This window comes from Pleurodeles waltl, chromosome 7, assembly GCF_031143425.1.
Source record: "Pleurodeles waltl isolate 20211129_DDA chromosome 7, aPleWal1.hap1.20221129, whole genome shotgun sequence".
Classification (NCBI taxonomy): Eukaryota; Metazoa; Chordata; class Amphibia; order Caudata; family Salamandridae; genus Pleurodeles; species Pleurodeles waltl.
This window is the reverse complement of record NC_090446.1, coordinates 543,294,634-543,305,490: the sequence shown is the minus strand read 5'-3', so window position 1 is coordinate 543,305,490 and position 10,857 is coordinate 543,294,634. Positions and strand designations below refer to the sequence as shown.

At 46.5% G+C, this 10,857-nt stretch overlaps 1 protein-coding gene across 1 annotated transcript in view; it reads left to right on the top strand.

The window, feature by feature from the left end:
* The first annotated feature begins 327 nt into the window (after nt 1-327).
* Nucleotides 328-10,857, top strand: part of LOC138304327 (zinc-binding protein A33-like) — a 234,134-nt gene continuing 223,604 nt past the window's right edge. Inside the window, exon 1 of the mRNA XM_069244283.1 lies at nt 328-389. The gene's annotated coding sequence lies outside the window, so the exon portion shown is untranslated. The remainder of the gene's footprint in view (nt 390-10,857) is intronic.

The window sequence follows — 10,857 nt, the reverse complement described above, 5'->3', positions numbered from 1 at the left end:
TTGGATTGTAAGGTTAGATGAAAATCTACTAGTATATAAGTATTAAATACGCAGCTCTTACTCATTGTTGTAAAGAGGCAAAAAGGCCTTAATTTCACAGTTCCAAAAAGTTAACTTGACTAGACAGATTAATTCAATGGCAGGGGCAAGATGAATGGGCGCGTATCTAGAAGGACAACACAAAGGGTAAAACGTACATAGTCCTGAAATAAATTAAACGACGTCTTCGAAAACATTGAGTCAGCGCAAGTGAGAAGCTACTTCTGGCGTTGTGATGGCATTTTCTGTTTTGGCTTATTTTTAGAGGCTGCTGGGCTTACTCTTTAAACCTACTCCGTATATTCCTGGTCACCTGATCTCTGCATTTCGGAAACGAAAGCCCGCGAAAGGTAAGTCCAGCCGCACAACGTTGAAGCGTCTCTCACCCTGGAAGTCCGTTGTCTAGAATGCACGCCAAAGTACCTCGCTTCCTGCCCGCCGCCAGTGGGTTAGCGATATCTATAGGAGGGCGGCATTTTTTGGCCACAAGCCGCATACTACGTTAAAAATGCCATTAACCGTTGAGGAGACGGAGAGGGTGTTATTTGGTCGGTTGGAATGCTAACTGGGCTTTCTCTGCTTTGCAGCAAGTCACGGTTGGAATGCTAACATGGGCTTTCTCTGGTTGTTTGCAGCAAGACATTAGAGAGCTATCGTATCCCAATGCGTGTAAACGGCCCTTTTTGTTACTCCTGTGGGGACAGGGATGGGGGAATTGGAGAATGTGTTTACAACTGATGTGGGACTTGCGGTTTTGCAGTGACTGCTGGAACTTGACTCTAAGTCTTCAGGCACCTAAACCAGGGAGGGTGAAATCAGCTGTCCTGATGACAGATCTCTGGTGATTAATAACTTTTCTAGAACCTCTGATTAATTGTCAGAAAACAACCAGAATGCTGGTACCAGAACTGCTTTCTCTAAGCCATGCTCTCATCTCATCTTTTTTTTGATGGATCGTTTTGGGAATTTTCATTGCTTCACCACAAGCTAAATATCCCACTTAACTCAGTGGCACCTCCTATCTTGAACATCTGATTACAACTTTTACAGTATGAAAAATTAGACATGCATATCTCTGAGTGTTGTGCTCTGACATAACCATCAGAATCCACTAGTGCTGCACTGACCTGCTATTGACCCACCCTCCATCTTCCCACCCTGCCGAACCTTCTCCACCCAGAAGCCTGATGGTCAGTGTTGGCACTGTGGTACAGCCAGATGGTGAGCTCGAAGGGATACGTTTATGGATTACTTTTTGGTTCTGTCACGGCCAATAGGACCAAAACAAAAAGCCTGCACACTGATCCTTCCAAGGTGGCCCATCTGACATTGGCAGACTGCTCGAAGTTCCAGTCCAACACTGCTGTTTGGCACTAGACCCTCTTGCTACTCCCTTAGGTGCCAAACCTGTATATCTTGAGGCACCTGCTTTCAATGTCAGAAGCCACTCATACCTACCCATGTGTTTCAGCTCCTGGAAAACTCTGTTGTCAGTGATAGGTAAAAAACAGAATTCTTACTTTCTGCCCCACTTCCCAAGGAGGACCATTTCCATTGGAGCCTACCCTACAACCATAAGCCTGAATGCCCACTAGAACGTCCTGCTTACTAGTTGGCAGCTTGATTACCCACCTGCCAACCAGTGAACCCCGTAGTTTGAATGATTTCTGGAACTCCCTCCAGCACCTGTGACCATCAGAGCTGCTGGCCTCCATTCCAGAACTATAGAACTGCGTGCTCCTTCATTGATGTCCTGAACCACTGCATATTACCAGATCCACCACAGAACCCTGTTTGTCCTTCAGAACCTACTTGTGATCCTTTGAGCTCCAAAGCCTAGCACACTGACTGATTAAGAGAGGTACCTATCCTCTCAGTGACTAATGCCACCTGCTTGGCAAGCTGAGGGTCTGAGCCACTGCTCTGGCAAATCTAAATGAGTGCATCAAATAAGAAAGTAACATTGTAGGAAGTTGGCTCTGTATATACTATCTCAAAGTGAGAGATAGTGTGCACAGAGTCCAAGGGTTCCCTTTAGAGGTTGATATTGGCAAAATTAGATAATACCAATGCTCTATTTTGTGGTAGTGTGGTCGAGCAGTAGGCTTATGAGAGGGTAGTGTTAAGCATTTTTTGTACATACCCAGGCAATAAATGAGGAATACACACTCAGACTTAACTCAAGGCCAATAGTTTTTATATTGAAAAATATATATTTTTAATTTATTTTAAAACCACAAGATTTGAGGTAAGTTCATAAAATGCAAGGTACTTCACACAGGTAAGTATAGAACTGTGATTTAAAACAGCAGTACACACAGTTCTGGTTAAAATAATAATAAGCTATTTTAAAAGTGGACACAGTGCAAAAATCAACAGTTCCTTGGAGAGGTAAGTTTGGTTAGGTTTCTCAGATAAGTAAAGCACTTACACAGTCAGTACCTGGGCATAGGCAGCCACCGTTGGGGGGTTCAAGGCAACCCCAAAGCCACAGCACCGGCAACACAGGGCTGGTCAGGTGCAGAGGTCAAAGGAGGGCCCAAAACACACAGGCGCCTATGAAGAACAGGGGTGCTCCGGTGCTAGTCTGCTTTCAAGTAAGTACCTGGGTCCTTGGGGAGCAGACCAGGGGGGTTTTGTAGAGCACTGGGGGGGGGGACACCCACAAGCCCACAAAACACACCCTCAGCGGCATAGGGGCGGCTGGGTGCAGTAGGCAAAGTAGGCGTTGGGTTTGCTATGGAAAGCAATGGAGGGACCCGGGGGTCACTTAGGCGATGCAGGCAAGGCACAGGAGGGCTTCTTGGGCCAGCCACAGACTGAGCTAGGATGAGAGCCGCCTGCTGGTCACTCCTGCACTGGTAGGTGATTCCTCTCAGTCCTGGGGGCTGCAAGTGCAGTGCTTGGTCCAGGCGCCTGGTTCCTTGTTACCAGGCAGTTGCTGTCAGGGGGAGCCTCTGGATCCTCTCTGCAGGCGTCGCTGTGGGGTGCAGGGGGGTCGACTCAGGGTGCCTACATCGTCGTAGTCGCCTGGGAGTCCTCTATGCTGTGTTGGTTTTCATGAACTCGAGCTGGGGGCGTCGGGAGCAGTGTGTGAAGTCTCATACTTCCGACGGGAAGAGAGAGTTCTTTGAAAGTTGCTTTAAAGTTGCAAAGTTGTTGCAGTTTTTGAACAGTGCTGCTGTTCTCGGGAGTTTCTTGGTCCTGCGGGTTTAGGGCAGTCCTCTTAGTACTCAGAGGTCGCTGGTCCCTGTCAGATGTGTCGCTGTGCAGGTGTTTATAGTTCCTGCAGGGGAAGGTGAGAAGCACCTCCACCCAGTACAGGCTTTGTTCCTGGCTACAGAGTGACAAAGGCACTCACCCTGTGTGGCCAGAAACTCGTCTGGTTGTGGCAGGCTGGCAGAAACTGGTCAGCCTAGCCCTAGGGGTGGTATTCAGGGGGCATCTCTAAGATGCCCTCTGGGTGTATTTTACAATAAATCCCACACTGGCATCAGTGTGCATTTATTGTGCAGAGAAGTTTGATACCAAACTTCCCAGATTTCAGTGTAGCCATTATGGAACTGTGGAGTTCGTAATTGACAGACTTCCGGACCATATACTCTTCATGGCTACCCTGCACTTACAATGTCTAAGGTTTTGCTTAGACACTGTAGGGGAATAGTGCTCGTGCAACTGTACCCTCACCTGTGGTATAGTGCACCCTGCCTTAGGGCTGTAAGGCCTGCTAGAGGGGTGACTTACCTATGCCAAAGGCAGTGAGAGGTGGGCATGGCACCATGAGGGGAGTGCCATGTCGACGTAGTCATTTTCTCCCCACCAGCACACACAAGCTGTGAGGCAGTGTGCATGTGCCGAGTGAGGGGTCCCCAGGGTGGCATAATACATGCTGCAGCCCCTAGAGACTTTCCCTGGCCACAGGGCCCTTGGTACCAGGGGTACCATTACAAGGGACTTATCTGTGTGCCAGGGCTGTGACAATTGTGGGAACAAAGGTACAGTTTAGGGAAAGAACACTGGTGCTGGGGCCTGGTTAGCAGGGTCCCAGCACACCATCAATCATAACTGGCATCAATAAAAGGCAAAAAGGTAGGGGGTAATTATGCCAAGGAAGGCATTTCCTTACAATCATCCTGAGTTGTTGAATTGGTATATTCCAAGGAGTCCAGAGGAGTATTAATGAATGTGTCCATTTTGCCTTGTGTCCCAAACAAAACCTTTGTAACAAGGAATTACTGGGTTCATTTTAGAATATGGGTCAGATGGAAAGTAGTCATGAGTTTTTGAGGACATTTTTGTTTTCTAGGTCTTTCCTACTAGACAGCACATGCGCTGTCTGTCGTGAGACATACTGTCATCTTAGAGTTGGCATGGATCCGACACATTAATTACCATTGGCTGGGTTCGTTGTCACTCATTTATTTTTCCTTATTTATTTGTTTGGGATTTACTTCCTCTTTGTGTGTTTTCCCTCCCCTGGAGCATAGACCCATTACTTGTAGCCACGATCCCCACTGCTCACATTTCAGGCACCACTTCTTCCTTTTTGTTTAAGAACTCAACAAGAGTGCATGTGTTTTCCACTTGCCCCTCTCATACTTTCCTCCGACCCCTCCAATGCCCTTTGGTTGCCTTTTCCCTGCCTGTGCACTTCTTCCCATCCCTCTGTGATGCAGTCTCCCTCATGGACGTTTCCCAGTCATATTTTTTTCTCACCGGGTTTTTCTTTCCCCAGCTCCATATTGAGGTCTCTTGTCACCTTGATTTCCCTCCCCTCGTTGTTGCTTTACTCATCTACTTGCACTACCCCCTTCTTTTTTTTTTTTTTTTTTTTTTTTTTTTTTTTTTAGCAGTCCACCTTGGATCTGTATACAAAACAAAAATGTTATTTTGTAAGCACGCATGCTTGTTGAGCTTGCCTAAAAAACAACACAGCCTACTGTGTCATAAGGTTATTTTTTCTTTTTCCCCATCCTGCTCAGCATTGCAAATTCTGTACACCTTGTCTAAAACCATTGACAAATTCTGCAAGGTCTGAAAGGCAAAACCTGTTGGCTTTGGCGATACCTCTTTTTAACTTTAGTGACTTTTGGCTTTTCCTCTGAGATCTGGGGGGAAATTTTGAATAATTACCCAGACAAACAGGAGTTCTTTTACACTGAACATGCTAGAGAATTAAATTGGGTCTGCTCATGCAAAAAGGAAGCCCTTTCTGTCATATGTTACTGATAGGTATGGGAGTTGGTGACCTAATCTCTGGCTCTATATACTTTCTGTAAGAATTTGGGTTACTGGTTGAGGGGGTTGAAACCCTACACAAGCAACAATCACAGTCCTTGTCAGGTGAAGTCACATGCAAACCCTAAATTAATGTGTGCTCAACCCTCTGGTAGCTTGGCACAGAGCAGTCAAGCTTAACTTACAGGCAATGTGTTAAGTATTTATGTAGCAATTCAAACAGTAATAAAACAAAACATGACACAAGAAAAATCCCACACCAATTTAGAAAAATAGAGTATTTTTAATAAATAATTTAAGACCGAAATGACAAAATCCAATCATTAGAACTGGAGAGCTGCAATTTTAATAATGTAAGTGAAAATAGTACCAAAACACACAAAGCGCCAACTGTGTTTATCTGGTTGCACTAGACTGGGACAAAGTCACAAGTGATGGAGCGTGGGCCAGGTATGGGCACCCAGTTAGGCCCGCTGAACAAAGTACTTTGCATCCTGGTTTCAAAGTCCCGTGTCTAGGATGCGTCTCTTATCAGAAGTGATGTGAACTCCTGGGTTATGGAGCTGTCATGCAGGGGCGGTTCTGGGAACCAGCGCGGCTGCGATGCGAGGCCCTTTATAGTAGTCGAGGATGGCGTTGAAGAGGGGCTTGCAATGCAAAGGCCTGTGTCGAGAATGTGTTGGGCAGCGGTGGTTCAGATGAGTTACGGTGCTGCAATGCGAAGTCCTGTGTTGGTGTTAGCAGGACTTGCAGCTGGCACAGTCCAGGTGTTGGGCTCAGGGTTGTTGGATCCTTTTCTGACCCTGAGACTGTGATCAGGAGGCCAGCCAACTAGCTATTTGAGTCACTCTGGTGGGCCTGTGTTCAGGATGCATATCCAGTCCCGCTCATCTAAGTAGGCGGGCAGTGGGGCAGCAAAGTGACCGTCCTTCTTGGAGCATAGCAGTCTTTCTTCTTAGTCTTCCACAGATCCAGATGTGTACTGACGAGTTTGGTCTGAAGGTCCTTCATTTATACCTGGAGAGGTCACCCTTATCAGGTTTGTGGTGCGTGTCCTCCTAATAGTGGCTGTCTTTCGCCCTTCCCAACTTACCATATTACATACTTATGCGGCAAATCACACCCTCAGACATGTTTTTTTCCTTGGTGTAGGAAAGTCCCCTGCAAGGCTCTTGAGAGTGCTCACTCTTGCCTTGAAGTCTCCAAAGCAAGTTGTGGTGTTTTTGAACACCACCTTGGCACACAGGCCAAATCATGTGTGTCTGCTGAGGCCTTTCCATTAAGGGGACAAGACAGAGTGCAGGGCTATCTGATTTGGAAGGACTCACCTTCGTTTAAAGTAAGTGGCCAGTGTCATCTCACCAGGCTGTATAGGGCTAGCAGTAGTGGCAGTGACGTGAATATAGTTACAGGACAGGCCTACTTCCCTGTTACCTGGTTGGCCAAGCATCCTACTAGTATCTCTGGTGATTTCTTTTTTTTTTTTGTGCAAATTGTTCTGCCAGTCCATATCACCTGTTTTTTATTCCATCCATGCTAGTGTACCTGTGCTGCCCATGTGTAAATGATGCATGTCGCACAATGCTTGTGCATATGGAATAAATGCTAGAAGTGGCACATATGGCTAAAGCCACAGTGGGTTCCATTTTCTATCAGGCATTCTATGATGGTACTTAAGATGGATGATTGGAAACAGATCTGAGAGAGCAAAAACATATTGCAGGACTTTCCCAAGAACATTCCAGGGATGGGTCAGACCGAGGAGTGGTGTTGGTGTGAAAGAATGAGACAAAGGATCCCCTTGAAGACATTGTGCCTTCTTGCCCATTGTTCTCTGGTAAAGGCTAGCTCCAGAGGGTAATAGGTAGTTAGATTGGGCAGCCTCACTTGTCTTTGTGCTGCTGTTTTGGATTGATTCTGATCGTAGACTCCCAGGTTTCTCTCCTCCCTTCTCACTCTTCTAACAAAGATAATGGCTCAACCAGTCTGTATAAAAATCACAAACTAGCAGCGCTACACAAAAGCGGTCCTATAATTGGAGTGCTTAAATACCTACGGAATGTCTGCAACATAACTAGGAAGACACTTCTAGTCAATGTGCCAAGATTTGCTTGTGTTCTTGCAGCACGAAGTGCTGAGGTGCTACAAAGACTGTGACCATCAGATGCAGTTGGACTTGCAAGAAAAAAAACTTTACTTTGAGAAATCCAAGATTGGCAGGAGTGTCATAGCTGTGACCTGAGATAGGTTCCTCCTAATTTGGGACAGGGATGTTGAAACTGGATCACACAAGGACCCAAGCAATAAGATCTCCGTTACTCCCAGTGTACCTCTGTCTTGTTTTGGTGCTGCCATGGCTTAACTGAGGTTGCCGGTGCTCCTCGCATCAAGATCCCCCATTGGTTGGGCCAGGGCAACATTGTCCTTTCAGAGTGAGTCATCTGCAGCACTATGCCTCCCACTGACGGTGACAAACATAGAAACCACTTGCACAGAGAACCTTTCCAAACTGCTAGCACAGGACATCTTGGTACTGTGGCACTGGGACTGGTGGGAAGAGTGCGTCCATTTTGAGGGACTAAGACTGTGAGGAAGGGTAGTCCAACTCTACATGACTCCTCTACAAACCTCTTCACCAAGATTTCCCTCATTGGGTCAAAGCCAATGCACATTGCCTCTTGAGGCTGTCCCCAAATCCTTGTCTGTACTGTTTTTCATTAACACTTCTAGTACCCACCATCTGCATATTATATACAGTAGTGTTTTTTGGGTGTGTCTGCAAACATTTTCATAATATGGAACATTTTTCTGCACTTGAAACTTCTCTCATTTAAAAAAAGAAATTGCATTTTTCAACTCTACTTATGGCACAGTGTCTACTGGCCTCTGGGAGCAAGAGGCTGCTGTTTGTAAATGCAATACTGTACTTTAAAATAGGAGAAAAATGAAGAGGTAACTTAAACATCAAGGTAACATTTCTTTTTATTTGTCTCCCATATAAAAGCATTCAGAAACCTCATTTAGTACACAGCTGCAATATTGAGTTGGCAAGGGCTTTCATTTAAGAGTTAAATAACTCAGTTCTCCAGTTCAACTCTGTGCCACAGGCCCAGACTGGGTCATAAATCTGACTGTGCACTGCTCATAATCAGGCCCTGCTGTCTGCAGTCTGATGATGATGATAGTTTAAAATAAACACATCCTTCCCTTAACTTTAAAAGGAAAAGTATTACCTTCTGCTTATTTAAAAATTAACTGTGGGCTGTGAGCTACTCTGAAGGAGTCTGGGCGGTACTGGTAACTTGCGATTGACAAGTTGGAGACACCTGACCTAGGCCATATGTTGTTTTTTTATGGTAACATTTTATTACCAACTTTACGCTTAACATCAAAACAATTGCTTTCCATAATGTAGATATATTTGCATATTGATTTACATACATCCCGAGATCCCAAAGCTGGACTGGCACTATGTCCCTCCAAGCCTCCTGGGCGTCACAGCGGGCTACATCTAAATTGCCAGTCCATGATAGCCCCACCATTTTTTCCAGATTTTATCATATTTGTGGGGACAACCGCAGGCCTCACAGATTTTTTTTCTTCAAGCTTGCCGCACCAGTCCATACCACGTATCCAAGCCTTCAACGAGGGGGCTGCAGGGGAGGTCCAGTGTCAGGCCATGGCCCTCTTGTCAGTTAATGTGCCCAGACCCACCAATGTTCTATTTCCCCCCCCCCCCACCCCCTCAAGCCTGCTCAATATCGTATAGAATACCAAGCAGTACAAAGCGTGGGTGAGCCTCAATATGCTTGCTCACTACGGCAGAAAGGGCATTAAGAATGGCAGTCCAGCAGACCTGTATCACTGGGCAGTTCCATACAACATGATAGAAATTCCCCATAGAATCTTTACACCTGTGGCAGTCTAGAGAGTCACAAATGCCTACCCTCCACATACAGAGGGGTGATATGTATGCTTGGTGTAGATACTTGAATTGTATGAAGCGGAGTCTAGTGGATAGTGTTAGTGTGCAATAGGCCATACAGGCATCCCTCATCCAGATCTCCCACCCAGCTCTCCCATTTCTCTTCTAGAAAGTTCAGTGATATGGGTGAGTGCATCATTAGTGATTTATAGATCTGCGATACCCCTCCCTCACCAAAGTGGGCCATACAAATCTTATTTTCAAAGGGGCTATACATAGCAATGTCCTCCAGAGCATCCTGGTATGTGTGTAGGCCATGTTGGAGTTGTAGGTAGCGGTGTAATTGGGAGGTTGGCATTTAGAATTCCGCCTGGATCTCTTGGAATGATTTCATGTGGTTCGCGCCACATACGTCCCCTATTTTCGATATGCCAATAGAGTCTCATCCCTTGAACCCTTCTAGGGTATACACCTGGGCCAGCCACTTGCCCTCGCATTACATAGTTTCTCTTGTCAATTTATGGTTTTATCCCATCCACTGGAGGGCGGCCCTCCATGCTTTAAATGCCATCTGAGCTACCTCTGAGAGGTCGTAGGGGATAGGGGCCCCATAGAGGATGTATAGTTCGTTGTCCAGTCCCAGTAAAGCTAGCTCACCTTGAAAGGTGGGGTCTTCCAACCCTCCGTGCAGCCAGTCATTGATAGGGAGGAGTTGTCACTCAGTAGTATAGCTGCATATCTGCTATGGCGAGTCCACCATAGTACATCGTCCAGGTGCATTTCCCAAAGGCTGCTGTGGGCCTGCTGCCGGCCCAAATGAATTTACGTCCAATAGCCAGCACATAGTTGAACCAGGCCTGTGGTATGTATAAGGGATAGTTTTCTAGGACATAAAGTAGTTTTGGGAGATTCATCATCCTATACAGTGCGCTCCCCACCCATGGTGTTGGGGGGAGGGGGTGGAGAATTAGTCCACCGTGAGAGGTCCTCCCATGCCCTCCACATCACAGGACCAAGATTCAGACTCCATGTCAGGCCCGGCTCCCAGGAGATGTACACTCCAAGATATTGGAAGCTAACCCACCCTTTCGGAATCTGGGAGTGCCAGGCCTTGTCCCTGTGATGCCCCCCTCCGAAATACCAACAAACTTTTGCCCCAGTTGTATCATATCCCCGATGCCTCCCCAAATATCCCCAGGATTGAACAAGTCTGGTCCCTGTCTCAGCCGGTTGGGGACATGAATAACATGATGTCATCTGCATAAAACACTGTGTGGTCTTCTAATTCCAGGCCCCAGTCAAAATCCCCTATGTGGGCTTCACACTGAATCTACACCATAAGTGGCTCTATGGCGAGCACAGACAAAAAAGGAGAGCTGGGGCACCCATCTCTGGTGCCCCTCCTCAAGGGAAATGCCTCAGACAACACTACGTTGACCCGCATCTGGGGGCCCTCATAAAGGACTCTTACATAAGCCTGGAACTAGGTCCGAGTCCTATGACAGGAGAACTTCATTGAGAGAGGACCAATCAACCTTTTTTTGGAATGCTTTTTTGAAGACAAGAAGAGGGCTACAGGGCCTCCCAGGGCTTTAATACGGGATATGGCTATATGTACCTTGCAGATGCAGTGTCTGATACCATACTGGAGGATG